This window comes from Dermochelys coriacea, chromosome 5, assembly GCF_009764565.3.
Source record: "Dermochelys coriacea isolate rDerCor1 chromosome 5, rDerCor1.pri.v4, whole genome shotgun sequence".
Lineage (NCBI taxonomy): Eukaryota > Metazoa > Chordata > Testudines > Dermochelyidae > Dermochelys > Dermochelys coriacea.
The window spans coordinates 43969885-43990424 of record NC_050072.1 but is presented as its reverse complement, the minus strand read 5'-3'; the positions used below and the strand labels follow the sequence as shown (position 1 = coordinate 43990424).

Below are 20540 nucleotides of genomic sequence, written 5' to 3'. Positions count from 1 at the left end.
TCTTAATTTACAATATTTTGCTTTATTATACAAATACAGTTAATCAATATTGCTTCCTTTTCTAACAGACATTTCTTGATAACCCTGCGAGTCGTTGCAACACACAACCCCACAAGCATTCCTTCTTCCCAGATCTGCAACAATGAGTGCAAATGAGATTAGAGATTGCTACTTTCTTAAAAGTAGGGTGATGCCATCTACTGATGGAGGCATTATATGCATTTCTCATTACAACTTGTATATTCAGTTTCTAAAAATCTCCCTTTTAAAGCAAACCTTCCTTTCCAGTAGAAGTACTTAGTTTACATGAGACAAATATAAATTAAATGTCTTTGTATGAAAACTTTTCTTACTGTTCTTTACTGTTTGCTCGTTCACCTGCGCATCTACCAATGTGATATATGCCATTATGTGCCAGCAATGCCCCTCTGCCATGTACATTGGTCAAACTGGACAGTCTCTACGTAAAAGAATAAATGGACACAAATCAGACGTCAAGAATTATAACATTCAAAAACCAATTGGAGAGCACTTCAATCTCTTTGGTCACTTGATTACGGACCTAAAAGTGGCAATTCTTCAACAAAAAAACTACAAAAACAGACTCCAACGAGAGACTTCTGAATTGGAATTAATTTGCAAACTGGACACCATTACATTAGGCTTGAATAGAGACTGGGAGTGGATGTGTCATTACACAAAGTAAAACTATTTCCCCATGTTTACTCTCCCCCCTCCCACACACACACACACTGTTCCTCACACGTTCTTGTCAACTGCTGGAAATGGCCCACCTTGATTATCACTACTAAAGGTTTTCTTCCTCCCCCCCTCTCCTGCTGGTAATAGCTCATCTTAATACACTCTCCTTACAGTGTGTATGGTAACACCCATTGTTTCATGTTCTCTGTGTATATAAATCTCCCCACTGTATTTTCCACTGAATGCATCCGATGAAGTGAGCTGTAGCTCACGAAAGCTTATGCTCAAATAAATTTGTTAGTCTCTAAGGTGCCATAAGTACTCTTTTTCCTTTTGTGGATACAAACTAACATGGCTGCTACTCTGAAACCTGTTCATAACCAAGTTGCTTTCACTGACATTATTCTGCTCATAAACAGATCTCTTCATACTTTCTTCTCAGAGTGGATTACTGAGCAGATTGACAAACTGAGCAAGGAGAAGCAAATATGTAAATTACTATGATCCGTTATACTCGCACAAAAAATATGCATCTTTAAAAGCTGAGAGAAACCCGAACCCTTCCACTTGATGCATTACACAAGTTACAATCATGGCCATATCTAGGTAGTCACACATGCCCACACACTTCACCTCTAATCTGAATTTAAATCCTCCACCACCTGCCCTCAAGCATCATAATTTACATTGTGTGCATGTGTTTACTTGCACGTGTGTGGTAGTGTCTGTCAGATAATTTTGCTAATCGTCTGGCTCCTGAAATAAGAATACTACTATGCCCATATTGCACATTTTCCATATTTTATTGACCCATCAGAAAAGAGATGCTGTACTTGGGACCAGAGCATATTCTTTTTCTTAAAATAAATAAAAATAAAACACCTCCCATATACTCTTCTTACAAAGGAAAGATCTGTGAACTTCACCTTTGGTGTCACATCTAATAAAAAGAGAGCAACTCTGTTAAAGTCACACATAAAATGGTTGAAATTAACATCACTGATCATGAGCTGATGGCTGTAATATACTACAGTATATACGTTTGTTTTAAGCTTTTGCCTGAGATTATGGAACACGAACAGCATTTTTCAAACTCACACACCTAACAATCCAAACTACAACAGGAATTAAACACTAACTCATATATGTAAGGAACACTCTCAGATTACCTTACAAATGGGGATGCTAGGCAGACTGAAAATTTTGAGGCCTCTGGTCAAAAAGCATTCTGAGTGTGAGAACTGCTTATCGCTAAAACTGATAAGTGACCACAGTAATATTTTCAAACATTTAATTTCCAGCCTCTCTCTTGATACCACTGTTCTTTAGTATGGTTTCTGTTAGAGAGGCACACAAACAACTGTGGCCCTTACCAAGCTCTTCTTGAATAAATAGGCAATACACCTATCTGGTACGCAATTAAAGGGGACCAGAGCAGACCAAATTCATCTCTAGCATAAATCCAAGCAAGTTAGTGAAGTGACCAGCAATGGATTTGGCTCAGGATGTCTGGAACTCTGTTTTCTGCCTCCTTTTCTCCCTCCCATTGTGACTTGCCCTTGTCATCACAGTCACATATTTATAAATTTGCATTCCTATTGTGACTCTGAATTTAATTCCCCAACTGGGATTCAGTGGCAGAGAACAGCGAGATTGTGAGCCCCCAGCCTGTTTCATTCTGGCTGGACAGATCCGCCCCAGGATCCAGCAGCCACACACAGGTTGCTTAAAGCCACCTTTGACCCTTCCTGTCCCAGTCTTGTTTTGAACATAGCTCAAAGAGAGACCAGAGAAAGTAGCCCAATAACTTGCTCTAATTACTAGTTCTTACATTCTTTTAATTCTGGTCTGTTTACACAGAGCTGCTAATTATTAAATTATCACAGAGTTGAAAAATATGGCAACACTCCTGCCACTTTTACTGAGTGGAAACCAGTGGAACTGCCTGCAACATAAGGTGTATGCCTAAAGCTTTGCCTGTTGGGCCCTACAGAGTAAATGTCTAGGCGGGGTGGCCAACCTGTGGCTCTGGAGCCACATGCGGCTCCTTGTATAGGCACTGACTCCAGGAGCGGAGCTACAGGCACCAACTTTCCAATGTGCCGGGGGTGCTCACCGCTCAACCCGTGATTCTGCCACAGGTCCTGCCCCCACTCCACCCCTTCCCATCCCCTTCCCTGAGCCTGCCGTGCCCTTGCTCCTCTCCCCCTACCCCCCACCCCGAGCCTCCTGCACACCATGAAACAGCTGATCTGGAGGTGCAGGAAGGGAGTGGGAGGCACTGATCGACAGAGCTGCCAGTGGGTGGGAGGTTCTGGGAGCTGTGGTGGGGGGAGCTGATGGGAGGCTGCTGACATATTACCGTGCCTCTTTGATAATGTACATTGGTAAATTCTTTCTCCTTCTCAGGCTCAGGTTGGCCACCCCTGGTCTATGCAGACAGATTTTCCAGAAAGAGCTGCATTCCTCTGTAGGCACCAAAGTAAGAGGACAGATCTTTCTAAAGATGTTGGTACACTGGGTATCACGTTCTTTTAAAATCTGGCTAGATGCATCCAATGGGAGCTTCTGAGTGATGAGCACTTTTGAAAAACTTTTTAGATATTTAGCAGGGAGCGAAGGGCCTTGGAAAACCAGGTCCTCCTTGTGGGTACTGGGAATTTGGAAATCTGGCCTATAAGGAAACCAACACCAACCTTGAAATATAGTAGCACCTCTGGGGCAGGATGTGGCAGCCATACAATGGCAACAGTAACATTACACCACAATTTAAGGACAGAAAGTGAAGAATACTGTACCGAGCTAAAATGAAAGGGAATTTAATTAGGTGAAGTGTAACTGGGAGGCACTCTTGCTCTTGTGAAAGTGGTCATGGGATCTTTATTTCAGGATTTGCATTTGGCGCCAAGCTTTACACCTAACTATCCAGTTTCTTTTTCTGTTTGTTCTTGTAGTAAAGTCATAAATATTATTATTACCTCAATTTGTTGTCCTGGAAATGATTGACATCAGCAACTCACATTGTTTCACTTCAAGATCAAGTAAGAAGAGAAGATTGGGTTAAGTAGAGAAAAACGATTTAAGTTAGACACACATTCCTTACTAGTAGCAAACTGGTATAAAAAGGTGTTAAAATATGTGTTTGATGAATAGATTTAAGGTCTAGGTAAAATCCTGGAATATTTTCCAAAATGTAAGTGTACCTCTTTGGGTATTCTCTATACAACCTGCAGCAGCGAGCCTTCCAGCCCAGTTCAACAGATTTGCGCTTGTGGGGCTCTCACTAGCTTTTGAAAAATAGCTGTATAGACAGCCCTTTGAAGTTGTGGCTTGACTTGCAGCTCTGAAGCCTAGGGAGGGAGTGGGCTTCAGAGCCTAAGCTTCAACTTCTAAGCACTGTCTTCACAGCTATTTTAAGAGCACTAGCATGAACCCCTCAAGACCGAATCTGCCAACCCAGGCTGGGAGGTTTGCTGCCATGAGCTGTATATACATAATAGCCTTGCAGACCTGGCAAATTGATGTGATAGCTAAAGTATCAGTCACTAGACCCCCCTACTTTAACACCACTTCTATTGCTTTGTGTTTATTGAAAAAAGAAAAGGAGTACTTGTGGCACCTTAGAGACTAACAAATTTATTTGAGCATAACCTTTTGTGAGCTACAGCTCATTTCATCGGATGCATTCAGTGGAAAATACAGTAGGGAGATTTATATACACAGAGAACATGAAACAATGGGTGTTATCATACACACTGTAAAGAGAAAGATCACTTAAGATGAGCTATTACCAGCAAGGGGGGAGGGGGGAGGAAGAAAACCTTTAGTAGTGATAATCAAGGTGGGCCATTTCCAGCAGTTGACAAGAATATCTGAAGAACAGTGGGGGGGGGGGAATAACATGGGGAAATAGTTTTACTTTGTGTAATGACCCATCCACTCCCAGTCTCTATTCAAGCCTAAATTAATTGTATCCAGTTTGCAAATTAATTCCAATTCAGCAGTCTCTCGTTGGAGTCTGTTTTTGAAGCTTTTTTGTTGAAGGATAGCCACTCTTGGGTCTGTAATCGAGTGACCAGAGAGATTGAAGTGTTCTCCAACTGGTTTTTGAATGTTATAATTCTTGACATCTGATTTGTGTCCTTTTATTCTTTTACGTAGAGACTGTCCAGTTTGACCAATGTACATGGCAGAGGGGCATTGCTGGCACATGATGGCATATATCACATTGGTAGATGCGCAGGTGAACGAGCCTCTGATAGTGTGGCTGATGTGATTAGGCCCTATGATGGTGTCCCCGAATAGATATGTGGACACATTTGGCAACGGCTTTGTTGCAAGGATAGGTTCCTGGGTTAGTGGTTCTGTTGTGTGGTGTGTGGTTGCTGATGAGTATTTGCTTCAGGTTGGGGGGCTGTCTGTAAGCAAGGACTGGCCTGTCTCCCAAGATCTGTGAGAGTGATGGGTCATCCTTCAGGATAGGTTGTAGATCTTTGATGATGCGTTGGAGAGGTTTTAGTTAGGGGGCTGAAGGTGATGGCTAGTGGCGTTCTGTTCTTTTCTTTGTTGGGCCTGTCCTGTAGTAGATGACTTCTGGGTACTCTTCTGGCTCTGTCAATCTGTTTCTTCACTTCAGCAGCTGGATATGAAGTTGTACGAATGCTTGATAGAGATCTTGTAGGTGTTTGTCTCTGTCTGAGGGGTTGGAGCAAATGCGGTTGTATCGTAGAGCTTGGATGTAGACAATGGATCGTGTAGTGTGATCTGGGTGAAAGCTGGAGGCATGTAGGTAGGCATAGCAGTCAGTAGGTTTCCGGTATAGGGTGGTGTTTATGTGACCATCGCTTACTAGCACCGTAGTGTCCAGGAAGTGGATCTCTTGCGTGGACTGGTCCAGGCTGAGATTGATGGTGGGATGGAAATTGTTGAAATCATGGTGGAATTCCTCAAGGGCTTCTTTTCCATTGGTCAAGATGATGAAGATGTCATCAATGTAGTGCAAGTAGAGTAAGGGCATTAGGGGACAAGAGCTGAGGAAGCGTTGTTCCAAGTCAGCCATAAAAATGTTGGCATACTGTGGGGCCATGTGGGTACCCATCGCAGTGCCGCTGATTTGAAGGTATACATTCTCCCCAAATGTGAAATAGTTATGGGTGAGGACAAAGTCACAAAGTTCAGCCACCAGGTTAGCCGTGATATTATCGGGGATACTGTTCCTGATGGCTTGTAGTCCATCTTTGTGTGGAATGTTGGTGTAGAGGGCTTCTACATCCATAGTGGCTAGGATGGTGTTTTCAGGAAGATCACCGATGGATTGTAGTTTCCTCAGGAAGTCAGTGGTGTCTCGAAGATAGCTGGGAGTGCTGGTAACGTAGGGCCTGAGGAGGGAGTCTACATAGCCAGACAATCCTGCTGTCAGGGTGCCAAGGCCTTAGATGATGGGGCGTCCAGGATTTCCAGGTTTATGGATCTTGGGAGCAGATAGAATACCCCTGCTCGGGATTCTAGGGGTGTGTCTGTGCGGATTTGTTCTTGTGCTTTTTCAGGGAGTTTCTTAAGCAAATGCTGTAGTTTCTTTTGGTAACCCTCAGTGGGATCAGAGGGTAATGGCTTGTAGAAAGTGGTGTTGGAGAGCTGCCTAGTAGCCTCTTGTTCATATTCCGGCGTATTCATGATGACGACAGCACCTCCTTTGTCAGCCTTTTTGATTATGATGTCAGAGTTGATTCTGAGGCTGTGGATGGCATTGTGTTCTGCACGGCTGAGGTTATGGGGCAAGTGATGCTGCTTTTCCACAATTTCAGCCTGTGCACATCGGCGGAAGCACTCTATGTAGAAGTCCAGTCTGTTGTTTCGACATTAAGGAGGAGTCCACCCAGAATTCTTCTTTTTGTAGTGTTGGTAGGAATTAATTAATTAATTAATTATTGTAGTGTTAATTGGAATTAATTTGCAAACTGGATACAATTAACTTAGGCTTGAATAGAGACTGGGAGTGGATGGGTCATTACACAAAGTAAAACTATTTCCCCATGTTATTCCCCCCTCCACCTCCACTGTTCCTCAGACGTTCTTGTCAACTGCTGGAAATGGCCCACCTTGATTATCACTACTAAAGGTTTTCTTCCTCCCCCCCATCCCCGCTGGTAATAGCTCATCTTAAGTGATCACTCTCCTTACAGTGTGTATGATAACACCCATTGTTTCATGTTCTCTATGTATATACATCTCCCCACTGTATTTTCCACTGAATACATCCGATGAAGTGAGCTGTAGCTCACGAAAACTTATGCTCAAATAAATGTGTTAGTCTCTAAGGTGCCACAAGTACTCCTTTTCTTTTTGCGAATACAGACTAACTCAGCTGCTACTCTGAAACCTGTCTTTGTGTTTACTGTTAAATTTCAGATCATTCCACCATTGTAAGAGTTTCAGCCAGGAACTCTCTGCCCTCTTACTCCTCCCTCTTTTGCAGATAAACTAAATATTTGCTACATCCATTGTTCCACTCATCAAAACTATTTCAGATGGCACATGATACATCTAAAAATTAATAGCATCAATTCCTAAAACAGAGCTATTGATCTAGCTGAATTAGAGCTATGCTGTTGGTAAGTTACCTCAAGACTATAACTTAAAGCAATAAGATAGCATTTGTTTTGGATAAGATGTCTCTCACATATGACCTATGTTTTTTTATTAGGTCCCAGATAAAGTTATGGCAGGATGCAAATTGTAAGGGAGAAAAAAGAGATCAATTTTCAGGTCAGACACCCACCATTAACTCAGAGAATGATAATAAATTAGGTTATGTGCATTAATTGGAGATGGCCAAGCTCCAGAATTTGTATTCATACTAATCCAATCTTCCCCAAAGGTTTGGGTGTGGAAGAGAACTTTCACTCATACTATCATGCTAGGAGCCCTAAAGCCCAGTCACGAAAGTTTGGATCCAGGCTTTTGATTTGGGCCCAAGCTAGTACCAATATTTCTTCCTTTTATCCACCCATAGAAGACCCTGCTACCACACCATTTAGAGAATTCACAGTCCTGAAAAAGAGAGATATTGGTACTTTCTATGCCTGTTTTACAATAAATGTACACTATAAACTCTTTAAATATTTCCATCACTTCAGCACACAGCAATACAGATTAATCTGCTAAAGATATGGCCTGTAAGAACTGAGCTAGCAGACTGAGGTAAAGTGAACGCTTGAGTGTCGGGGAGGTGGAGAAGATGAATAGCACAGTCTTTTGATTCATGACCATGCCAGATGACCGTACTAAACTTTTTAAAATTGCATGTTAGTTTAGGCTAATCTCAGCCTGTCTCTGGGCCAAAATGTTTCTCACAGGAGGCCAGGACTAAACAGGCAATATTTACTACTGTTTTGTTCTCAGTGACTCTTTCAGTGTAATTCTCATGTGCTGGCTAATAGTGTGTTTGTCCGAAGCCATAACTTTCAGTGGATAGCAAAGAAATAAACTTAAAGTGCTCACAATTCTGTATCGTCTTCTGGCCAGCGATCTCAAAGCACTTTTTGAACTAATAAATTTAACTTCACATCTTCCTTGTGAGGTTGGTAAAAACTGCTGTCCGTGTTCACCATTCAAACATAACTACAATACCTTTGTAAAAATCAATATTTCTCACCCATATTCCAGCATGACAGGACTCATAGCTAATTTAAACTGATTCACAACAAGATTATTTTTAGCACTTGACAATCTTTAGCACTTGAGTCTCCTCCATTGCCTTTCATTTTTTTCATAGATATTACACTCCAGCACTAGGCTTGGGTTTCTATCACAAGAGAGGTTTCAGCTTACTCATGGCACAACCCTTGAAACAGTTGTGTGTGGCATAACCTGACTTGAATCAGTGCACACACCATAATCCGTTAGCAGTTACAATTAAAATGGCCTCTCTCTTCAAAGAGGAATTCCAGCTCTACAATCCATGGGTCAGTGGAGATCCTGAACTTCTTGATACCTGAACTGTAAGCACTATTGTTCAGCAACAAATCTCTGTTGGGAGCTGTTCTCCCTGCAGGAGACAGTTGAGGGAGATTTAAATCACTCCCAACAAAATTATCAGTATTCCATATGACATTTTGTGAAGAAAGTAGAGAAAAGCAATTTCCCCATTTCTGTGCTTTTTATGAGTCAGTGACAGCAAGCATCTGCATCATTAATGAGATCTTTCAGCACATAATACCTCAAACACCACACACAATTCTCTTGGGATGGAGGAAACAAACTTACTAGTTCTAACTCTCTGACTTCACAAAAAGAAGCTGAAGATGTCTGGAGAGGAGCAGGAAGCTCGTTGCATTAAACATAATACATACTTACAGTCTTTGTTTTAACTGGGTTCCAGTAATACCTCTTGGTAAGTCCTCAAGCCCAACTGTATTCAGATGAAATGCCTCTGCCTTTGTAGGAATCAAGAAAAAAAGAGGCATGATCTTCTTCAGAAGTATGGGTTACAGAAACTGTCTCAAAAAAAAAATTGGTGCTGAGTCCTTAGAAAGTAGTGTGAGACTTGCACGATGGTTTATGGGGTGCTCTTGCTTCTCTAGTGGATAGTTGCAGGCCACTGAGCAAACCCATTTCATCTGAAGACTGGCGGGTCTGGACTGAGAGGACTCATGCTTTCCCACAATCCAGTTACAACAAGTCTGAATTTGGCTGTGAGTGTCGTTATGCGAATGAGCAATGTCCTAGACTGAACCATTCCTGCTTTTCAGAGGCACAAGACAAGGTCCTCAGCTGATGCAAATCAGGGCAGCTCTGTTGAAGTCTTCCATTAAACAGAACTCATCACTGGCCTTTTGGGTCTGATTCACCATACCATTACACCAATTTTTCAGTAGTACAACTCCATTGAAATCACTCCGTATATACTTACACTGGTGTAACAGAGTGATGAATCAGGTCCCTTATATTCAAATTAAATGAAGCAGAGCTAAGGGCATGTGGCCTCCAATCAGTGCTTTGTGTTACTGATCGTGGGAATTGCTTCTCTTAAACCATAAAGTGAAAGAATATTTGTATTAATCCCTTCCTGCATTGAGGGAAGTGCTGTTCACCAAGCCAAAGAGTCTCCCAGGAAGAATGGCACATAGCATTCATTAATAGCTTTATGCTTTAGATAGTAGAAGAGGAATGTTTAAGAAAACGCCCTTGATTGCTGATACCTGAGCTAATCTGTTTTATTATAAGATTCTGACCACCCCGTTAATTGGTTAGAGGATGCAGTCATTAAAATAAATGATCTCTGCTTTTGCAGGGCTTGCAATTCAGCAACTCAAACTACTCTATTATCTTATAGTAAATAAAAGACTGTAATCATACAGATATGTAATTAAACCAACTAAACATTAAAAAGAAAAAAGTCCAAGGATTCCCTTGTTTGTTTCTCCCCTTCTCCCCCCAAGCTGAGTTATCTATTAGACATTCCATGTGCTCCCAGTCAGCCCTCCAGACTAACTAGGCTGAAAAAAGAGTCTTTCGAACCTCGTAATTAGTTAGATTAAAGGTTTTAATGTCTTTTTTCATGAAACAACTAAATTAAATACCGATCAGAGGGAAAGCAGCTATTTATGTACAGGAGTCCCCAGAAAAGCTTTGCAGTGTGTTTATCATTTGAAGGCTTCTGTTTGTTGCAAAGGAAAGTGAGGTGGGCTAGAAGCTTATGATATAATATATGTGAGTTTAAGTGCCAAGACAGAGAGAGCTTTTTTGAAAAGGCACCTCTTACCTAGGTTTATAATAAATCCTAACAAATAAATGTACAAATTAAACAGGACTCAAATTCCAGTCTTGCATGGAAAATTGACCATGTTGTATTGTACACTTAGTTCGGGCTTGATTCTTGCCTTTTTCAAGAAAAAAAATCTAATAAAATATGTGTTTCTCAGTTTGCTGAAGAGGTTATGTAACATATACCACATACTTCTCTGTTTGGTAAGGCTGAAGATTTCACACAAATCTGCATGTATATGTATATTGTGACAGGGTCAGGCCAGATGGCTACGGGAGAGTAATAGAAGGCAGATATATTAGCCCCAGGTTAAGTAGGTCCCTTTTCCCTGGGTAAGGTAACAGGGAAGGTTCCAGAACAATCAGGAACCTTCTGGAGACAATCAAGACAGACAGGCTGATTAGCTGCAGGTGTTCTAATCAAGAAGCTGCTAGAATCAATTAAGGCAGGCTAATCAAGGCACCTGGGTTTAAAAAGGAACTCACTTCACTTTGTGGTGTGTGTGTGAGGAGCTGGGAGGAAGAGGCACTAGGAGCTGAGAGTGAGAACGCGGACTGTTGGAGGACTGAGGTGTACAAGCATTATCAGACACCAGGAGGAAGGTCCTAAGGTGAGAATAAAGAAGGTGTTGGGAGGAGGCCATGGGGAAGTAGCCCAGGGAGTTGTAGCTGTTGCACAGCTGTTCCAGGAGGCACTCTAGATAGCTATATTCCACAGGGCCCTGGGCTGGAACCCAGAGTAGAGGGTGGGCCCAGGTTCCCCCCAAACCTCCCAACTTCTGGTCAGACACAGAAGGAGTCAACCTGGACTGGGGGTCAGAAAAACGGCCAAGCTGAAGGCTGCCGTGAAGCTCCAAGGCGAGCAAATCTGCCAATAAGCACAAGACCCACCAAGGTAGAGGAGGAACTTTGTCACAATATGAATTTCCATATCTGTGCTTCTTGCATAAAGGTTCAGATCTTCATTTACAGGTTGATAACTAGCAAGGCTGTCAATATCAAGAGATGAGCCTGACCCTCTGTGGTGGGATATACCCCATCCCGCTGACTGTAAAACTAACTAGCATCCCTGCACTTGGGCAGTGCCAGGTAAATGCAACTTTCTTGGGTGAAAGTTTGTCCAAGAAGAGAGACTGCTAGAGACTTCTAGGGAGCCTAGTAACCAGGGGAACCCAGCTCAAGGCAGCGATTAGTCTTCCCTTTTTTCCCCTCCTTGTTTAGGGCAGACAGACACTACAGCCCTGAAAGAGGCTGTGGACATCTGCTCTCCATCAGTGTCCTGTAGCTGGACCTAAGGAGCAGTGCCAGGAACTGGAGATAATTAGAGTCATAAAGGACCCTGGGAGCGAGCCAAACTCCTGCAGAGAACAGTGAGCTTGCCCTGGAGTGGGGTTCCAGAGTGGATCCAGGGGCAAGAGACGTAGAGAGACAACAGTTGAGCTTAGGCTGACAGCCAACTGACTAAGCCCCCACAATAGCATTCTTAAGGACCAGTTGCACCCTGGCCTCCTAAAGGGTGTAACTGAAAATATCATGCCCAGTAATTCTACACTGGCCTTCAGGAAGAACATGATTCCAACACACGTTTCAGCCCAGTGCACCTCTACTAATTGTACAACCTCAGTGAGGGTCACCAGATGGAACTCAGTAAGAGACCAGTGAGTTCCTTTGAGCTGCTTTTCCACCAGAGAAGCTGACAGCTATGGCTGGATGACAGCAATTCTTTAGGCAAAGTAACATGAAAAGGCATCACAGTGAAAGAAAACCTAACTAAGTGAAGGCAACCGTGTTTAAAGAAGCTGCTGTCCACCAGGAACAGTTCAGATTTTCAGAATTTTGTTGCTACTGAGATGGAGGTGAAAAATAGATTAAGACCCTCCTGTGTAACCATGAATTCTAAATATCTTTATGCTGCAGTTCACCAGACACAGCAATACTTTAATCACCCCCCCCCACACACACACACACTTTTACTTTGTCCATCACAGACCAGCTGTAAAACCATGGTGCTCTGTGAGAATGAAGCCAGGGAGAGGGTATTTAGGGGCCACTGAAGATTATTATGAAGTCCTAGCAGGCACCTGATAAATTAGTCCATCTGCCAACCTTTTTTTCCCTTAAAGCCATTTGAAAATGTACAGGTTTCACTAGCCTCTGAGGAAACAGCATTTTAAAAGTTCCAATGGGAAAAGTGTGTTTTACCAAAGGAGATAATAGTTGGCCCATGACAAGGGTTTAACTTCCAGTTCCCAAATTCTAATCCCTATCCTAATACCAGATCTAGATTGCAGCCAACAGCTTCACTTGAGCCAAAGCCCAACTGTGACAGTCATAGCAACCAATGAAATTTTGAGCCAACCCCCAGGAATCATTGTCACAGGGCAAGCATGCCCCATCCCCTTTTGAGGCAGGGTAAGGGTTGTTATAGCCCCATGACTAGGTGTGCATGATCACCCTTAGTCTCAGGGTATTGTGGCATAGGAGCCAAAGCCAACATGGCTGCCCTTTCTTTCAGGGCTGTGTGGCCCAATGGTCAGAGTCAATATGGCTGCCCTCTTCCTGAGGGCTGTGTGGCCCAATGGTTAGAGTCAATATAGCAGCCCTCTCCCTCAGAGTTGTGTGGCCCAATGGGTGGAGTCAACAAGGCTTCCCTCCTCAACAGGAATCCTGTCAGCCCGCCTAGGAACTCCACCATATAGCTGGATGATCATCCCTCTCATCATAACCCAAACCTGGTCTCACACACAAGATGCACATTCTCAATCAGATCTAGTTTTAGGGAGATAACTTCCTGCATTTGAGGTCCTATGCACAGTTATATAACTTCCCCAGCTTACAATCAGCTCTGTCTCTCTCACCTCATGCAAGCTGGAGACAACTTCACCAACATGGATCCTGCAGAGTCATCCAATCAAATCTAGATTATACCTCAAAAAGCAGGGGATTCATCCTTAATCAAGTAATATGGATGATTATAACTTTATTAGCTGCTGAAATTGCATTAAACAGCATTGATAGTGATCAATTTATTCTGTTATATCTGGGATTTACACATCTCAAAAGTCCCACCAATTTAATTGGATGGTAGAGTCATAGACTCCAAGGTCAGAAGGGATCACTGTCATCTAGTCTGACCTCCTGTATAACACAGGCTATAGAACGTCCCCAAAATAATTCCTAGAGTATATCTTTTAGAAAAACATCCAGTCTTGATTTACAATTGTCAGTAAAAGAGACTCCACTATCACACTTGATAAATTGGGCCAATGGTTAATTATTTTCTCCATCAAGGCATACATTTTTATTTCCAGTCTGAACTGATCTAGCTTCAGCTTTCAGCCATTGGGTCCTTATTCTGCACTGCCACTCCCACTGAATCCCAATTTAGATGCAGACCACTAGAAAATGCCTCAGTTACATATATGTAGGGGTAAATTAAGACCAGCTCCAAGTAGTTCCATGGTCCCCTTAAAATCTGAAATCAAAGATCAGTGAGGAGACACTGATGGAGAAGGTAGCATTGACAGGACAAGGACGCAAGAGTGTTCAAAGGAATTTTAGGAAGAGGCAGCGCTTTGATTTGCTGCAGAAACCAACAGGTGGGGAGTTGATTTGTTGGGAGCCCTTCAGCGGGATTGATCCTAGGCTCTATTTGATCTGTTACTGCATATGTGGGTTTAATGTACACCTTTTTGTACCACCACTCCTGAATCTGGTCATGGCCTCACAATCCAGAATGGTCTTCCTGTTTATTTTTTAATCAGGCATTACACAGCTCTGTGAGATTGATGTTAGCTGAAAAATAAAATCTTTGGATAATACACTTTAGGCAACGTATGTGTAACAAGGAAATTAGGCAGGCTTGTAAAATGTGTGTGTGTATGTATAGTAATTCATGCTTCATTCTTGCATCCTATTCCTGAATGTTACAAGAAAAACAGTCATATATCCCAGTGATACAATTATCTCTTTCATTCTATATAAGCAACATCCATTCTGTGTCCTGGGACATATGATATTCCAAAGCAGTTAAATAGCAGGAAGTGTATTTTAAATTATATTAGTACTAACCTGTATTGAATTGTTCTTCAGTGTCTTAATAAACGCAGATTATACATAGACTATCTACCACATATGAAAAAAGCCTATTTACAGTATAATGATGAGTGTTGTATGCTCATTAGTTTATGGATACAAAAGACCTCTAGGGAGCATCACAAATACACCATACCCTGCTTTAGCTGAAATTTTGTAAAAATACACGGCAACAGATAGCTTACAATGTAAAAGACATTCAAAGAGGTCTGTGTAACTTGTTTGTTCCAGAAAAGATCAAGACTCAATTACACCAAAAATGTTGTTTCTGATCTGCTCGGTTTATAGCATATGAATAGTTCGCGTGCAGAGCTAAAACCTTCCACTTTTGGTCAAAGCAACCCCATTTTCAGATTTTTAAGCAAAGGCAAATTAGACAAGCCTGTCCCTCCTAATATGCCTTCTGGAAAGGCAGCAATATCCTGGAGGCTGTCCAAGGTTTTATTCAGTGACTGATGATCAACTCCTCAAACACATAGATTACGCCAATTTTGAGAACGTCATGCTAAAAGGTGTTAATGGCTGCCAGCAGGGTAGTCTTGGAACGAAAGCCAACTACAGACCTCATTAAAGCAAGGGGTATGCCAAGCACTCTTTCAGGATTGACAGAAGAAGCAGTCAAGTCCTTTTATGTAGTAAAACATCTGGGAGCTAGGAAGCTACTAACCCCGGTCCAGGCTGCATGATAGGTCAGAACTAAGATATGTGGATTGAGGGGTTTCCCTCCCTGGTTGCAAACACAGAAGCTAGGAGATCAGTTTTGCAGTTTGTGTGTGCTGCAGGCTGAATGCCAATGGGAGGAGATGTGAGTGTGACCCTGAGAGGAAGCAGAGGGACAGAGCTTCTTGTGCACAGAAATCATTGGAGTGGCAGAACTGGGGATTTTTTTGACCAAGGAACTACTGGTTTGTTTCCACTATATTCAGAGAAACAGAACTTTGTGGACATTTTTGCAAATAAACAAGATTACACCAAGAAAGTACATGACTCGAATCATTGACTTCTCATCCTAATGGAAACAGCCCTGCGAGGACCTGAAATTTGGCTAACCACTCAGTCCAATGGAGCAATAATAAAATGTTTGTGCATAACAATTAAGTCCTTCAACTATAATTAAGACAGACTATCTGAAGGATAATTAACAGTGCCTGGTATTCTTTTTCTTGGTAAGTCACTTTGCTCACCATCTTCCAAGTTCTGTCATATTTGATTTAAATTTTATTCAGGATTATATATGCTTTTTTCCCTCCATGATTGTTTAGAACACACCCATCTGGATATTTTTGCAATTGCAGACATCATATAGTGAAACAAAATTAATTCAAAATCTGTAACAGCACTAATAATAATTCTAGGGATTAGTTTTTGTAACAGTTGTAAATATTTGTTTAAACACTTGGGTTTGTCTCCATTGCCTATCACAGATGTATCTAACTCTGGATATTATTAGTATGGACCCCACATATTTTTGAGTAACTAATGTATTCAACTTTTCCCTCAAATACTCTAGCATACTTACGTTTTCCAAGCCTCTCGTATTATTAGAGGTTATAGCTGATAAACAGCCTCATTTATTTTAAGTTAAGTTTTCTGTTTCTTTCAATTCCTCCATTAGGAGGCTAGGTCTGTCTCTGAGCTAGTCCTTCAATGCTAAAGACACTCTTTTAGTCTAATACTTCTTTTGTGATTGGAGAATTTATAATGTTCCTATACCCTGCCCTGCATATTCCCAAAGATTCCAGCATGTTAACTGTGATGTATGAAAAGCCTTGGATATATTCAAATTATGCCAGGGAATCTGTGTTCTCACAAAAACAGTAAGAAAGAAGCAAATGCACTGACAATTTGGTGAGTTTCATTCTGACTACCCAGGAGTATGATTTAAAGTTTAGAAGCATTCACACTGTGCCTTAATTTACAATCAGTTTGTGGCTTCCTTCTTACAGCCTATTTCCAATTCCAGATAAGACAGGAGCTCAATGCACTAGGAGTTTAAGGGGGGGGAAACACAGACATATGCTGCAAACAGGAATGGCCTCTGTCTGCCGATAGCATGGGAGCAGAGTGCGGGCAGCTGACTACAGAACTGTTATTCAGTCCATGTGAGCATGCTCAGTCCAAGACAAACAGCAAATCTAGGGGGCATGTGATCCTGCATGCCCTCCCCATGAGTCGCCTCTAGCTGCAAAGATATTACAGTGATGAGTACCTCTTAAACATGGATGATAAAAAATTAAGAGCCGAAATCTTGAGGTCCTTTCTCATTTTGTAGTCAGTCCTTCCCCCAATAAACTCCTATTGAAATTTAATGAGCATTTACCTATGTAAAGACCGAGTGAAAAATGGGAGGCTGTACCCAACAAATAATAAATACAAATATGATCAAACAGAGTTCATGGTAAAATTTTTAAAGACACATAAGAAATTAAAAGGAAATACTGGACACTATTTCCAAATAAATAAACAAATACCTGCACTGGCTCTACATCGTAATCCTATATCTTCCCTCTGCTGCTTTAGCAAAGATTTGCAGTTTGCAGCATATCGTCTTTCTGGGATTTTTTTGGCTAATAGCTCTCCTAGTTGTGTGATTATATCTGAAAGCTTCCCATTGACTTCAGTATTGACTCAAGACTTTGCAATATTCTGGAGCTCTTCTAAAAGGCATCTAACCTGGCAAGACCAGTCAAGGAATTTAACTAGTCAAGCCGGATGAGCATATCGGGTGGGGTCCCACAGGGATCAGCTCTGGATCCAGTTCTGTTCAATATCTTCATCAATTATTTAAATAATGGCATAGAGAGTACACTTATAGAGTTTGTGGATGAAAGCAAGCTGGGAGAGGTTGCAAGTGCTTTGGAGGATAGGATTAAAATTCAAAATGATCTGAAAAAACTGGAGAAATGGTCTGAAGTAAATAGGATGAAATTCAATAAGTACAAATGCACAGTACTCCATTTAGGAAGGAACAATCCATTGCACACATACAAAATGGGAAATGACTGCCTCGGAAGGAGCGGGGCACTGGAACTGGGGGGATGGGGGAGCCAAGGGGTGATGACCCCCATCACTTTTTACCAGCAGTAAGGGCAAACGACAGGGGAGAGGGAGTGGAGAGGAGCGAGTGGGGAGCAGGGTCTTGGGTAGAAGTGTAAGGATGGGGGCTCAGGGGGAGGGGGTGGTGGCATAGGAGCGGGGCCCTTGGGAGGGTGGCATTGTGGGGGTAGGGGGCCATGGTTTGGGCACCAGTGGCCCTCCACACACTTTTAGGGAGCTTCCACCACTCTTGGGAAAAAGTACTGCAGGAAGGGAGCTGGGGGTCATGTTGGCTCATAAACTACATACAAGTCAACAGTGTAAAGCTGTTGCAAAAAAACCAAACATCATTCAGGGATGTATTAGCAGGAGTGCTGTAAGCAAGACACAAGAAGTAATTCTTCCACTTTACTCTTCACTGATTAGGCCTCAACTGGAGTATTGTGTCCAGTTCTGGGTGCCACATTTCAGGAAAGATGTCAACAAATTGGAGAAAGTCCAGAGAAAAGCAACAAAAATTATTAAAGGTCTAGAAAATATGAACTATGATGGAAGATTGAAAAAATTGAGTTTGTTTAGTCTGGAGAAGAGAAGACTGAGGGGGACATGATAACTGTGTTCAAGTATATAAAGGGTGGTTACAAAGAGGAGGGAGAAAAAATGTTCTCCTTAACCTCTGAGGATAGGACAAGCAGCAAGGGGCTTAAGTTGCAGCAAGGGAGGTTTAGGTTGGATATTAAGAAAAACTTCCTGTCATGGTAGTCAACACTGAAATAAATTGCCTAGGGAGGTTGTGGAATCCCTGTCACTGGGAATTTTTAAAAGCAGATTAGACAAACACCTGCCAGGGATGGTCTAGATAATATCATGCTGCCATGAGTGCAGGGGACTGGACTAGTTGACCTCCCAAGGTCCTTTCCAGTCCTATGATCCTAAGACCTATTTGGATGCATTTAAGGGCTTACATTAACTGGTTGAATTTACTTGCTGTATTCAGCTGGCTTCAGCTGATACTCAACTTGTTTTAGATACTTTTGCCAATGTGAGATCAAGGATTCCTTGTTTTGCTATTGCATTCCCCTTCCTCCCTTCCAAACAAAGAATCTTTCCAGTCTCCAAATGGCCAATCGCCTTCACCACTTCTCCATCTACTTATTCCATGTTCCCTGTTCCCTCAGGCTTGAGAGATGCAATATCATGTTGGCTTACTATTTTGGGATAGCCCATTACCTTTCTCCCTTTCTCAAGTACACAGGTATTGAACTGACTTTTGTAAAATATTTTTGATACAGATGGCATATGAAGTTAAGTCTCCACTTGGCATTTTCATCTGCACTATAAATCTTCCATCTTTCCCTTTTTTATTTCCCAAACAAATCATTTGCTGTTCTTACTATTCCATTTCTAAATTGATGCCCTGCAGTTTTGTAATCACCAATTGGTGTTTTGTACTCCTTGGAGGGTTTTTAAGCTTGCAATGCAGCTGGGTTTGGATTTGGGTTTGGGTTTGGGTTTCTGTTTGTGTGTGCACACGCGACACTCACCCCCCTGTGGAATGCATCCATCTTTTTGATCTGAGTAATTATGTTGCCTGCCTGAGGGGCATTCTCTCTCATTTGTTGAAATGAAATGAGCATGCCATCAGTGTTCCCCTCAGATAGCCTTAAGGGATTTCCAGCATATTGCAGGCGATGTAAAGGACAGCGGTACTAATTAATTTCTTTCAATTCAAACCATGGTTAAAGTAGTTGATTGTCAAAGGTCCAGAATCTTTCTGCTTTCCAGAATTGGTATTTCTGCTTTCAATACGTCCTACTGATGGAAAAGTGAACTGAGCAGACTGGGATAATGTTCTATTTTTGGTATTTGTCCATTGTACTTTTGGATACTATGAGCAAGAAAGCTACAGTGAGCGAGTGTACTTTTATTAGCATCTAATTCACTCCAGATGCTTTACAGTAATTAAATAGACAATATTTTAAATAAAATTGGACACAGTAATGGAACTATGCAACTGTAATGCGACTGGCCACCAAATAATGATAACCCCAACATCAAACCTCATAGAGTAGATGTGATGGACTACTGAAATCCTTGTGTGAATTCCTCCTTTCAAATGCCAATGAGATTCAGTTCTTTTAGATATTATTTATTAAGTTTGCAGATGATGCAAGTCTTGCAAGTGGGACTTAATTTTGCTAACCCACGAGCTAAAAATACAGCACATCGTGGGCTGATGTGCAGTGCCCGGGTTGCCTCTGTTATGCTTGTCATCAATACATTACTTACATGCCACTCTGACAGAATGTTGGATCTCTCTAGGTCAGTGGTTCCCAAACTTGGGACGCCGCTTGCTCAGGGAAAGCCCCTGGCAGGCAGGTTGGTTTGTTTACCTGCCACATCCACGGGTTCAGCCGATCGCGGCTCCCACTGGCTGCGGTTCACTGTGCCTGGCCAATGGGGGTGGCGGGAAGCGGCGCGGGCCGAGGGACGTACTGGCCACTGCTTCCCGCAGCTCCCATTGGCCGGGCACAGCGAACCGCGGCCAGTGGGAGCCGCGATCAGTCAAACCCGTGGACGTGGCAGGTAAAAAAAAACCAGCCCGGCCCACCAGGGGCTTTCCCTGAACAAGTGGCGTCCCAAGTTTGGGAAACACGGCTCTAGGTGATTCATGCACGTCTCAGAAAATCTCCAAGACCAGCTCTGTCTAAAGAAAAAAAGCTAAATTACCCTCGCAGATCAGTTCCTGAAATTCTGCCTTTTCCAAGAAAATGCAGTGGTAAGATTAAATGACTCCACATGTTTGGGCTATGCATATCTATGCTTGTAATTATTAGTTATATTGGGGTATATATGTAGGGTACCATTTTTAAAATATCAAAATTTGCTACTTTTTAGTCATTGTGGGAGTTTGGTATCTCCTATTTGAGTCTAAGAAAGAC

General features: G+C 42.1%; 1 protein-coding gene across 1 annotated transcript in view; it reads left to right on the top strand.

The window, feature by feature from the left end:
- Positions 1–15286: 15286 nt before the first annotated feature.
- The window catches only part of CD180 (CD180 molecule), a 76769-nt gene continuing 71515 nt past the window's right edge, over positions 15287–20540 (top strand). Inside the window, exon 1 of the mRNA XM_038401952.2 lies at positions 15287–15728. The gene's annotated coding sequence lies outside the window, so the exon portion shown is untranslated. The remainder of the gene's footprint in view (positions 15729–20540) is intronic.